We start from the raw sequence: 301 nt of genomic DNA on the forward strand, positions 1-301 counted from the left end.
GCGATTCCTCTGTCCGTGTCGCTGACGAAGATGTCAAACAGTACCGGTCCCAACGCCGCTCGTCCCCGCTCCCCACGCAGACACTGAGCCCTTGAACACAACTCTCTGGGTGCGATTCACCCAACTCCTTACCCACCTCGGACGCCTGAGGCTGGCTGTGCGAAGCTGGTGCCGAGGTCCCCTGGGCAGGCAGAGCGAGGTCGGAGCCGCAGGAAGCGCTGTCCCGACGCGGGGGAGGGAAACAGTCGTTGCGGTGGGACGCGGGACCTCCCGGCCCCGCCCGGCCCCGCTGCTCGGCAGC

The sequence above is a fragment of the Eurypyga helias genome, unplaced genomic scaffold (genome assembly GCF_000690775.1).
Source record: "Eurypyga helias isolate BGI_N326 unplaced genomic scaffold, ASM69077v1 scaffold32574, whole genome shotgun sequence".
Classification (NCBI taxonomy): domain Eukaryota; kingdom Metazoa; phylum Chordata; class Aves; order Eurypygiformes; family Eurypygidae; genus Eurypyga; species Eurypyga helias.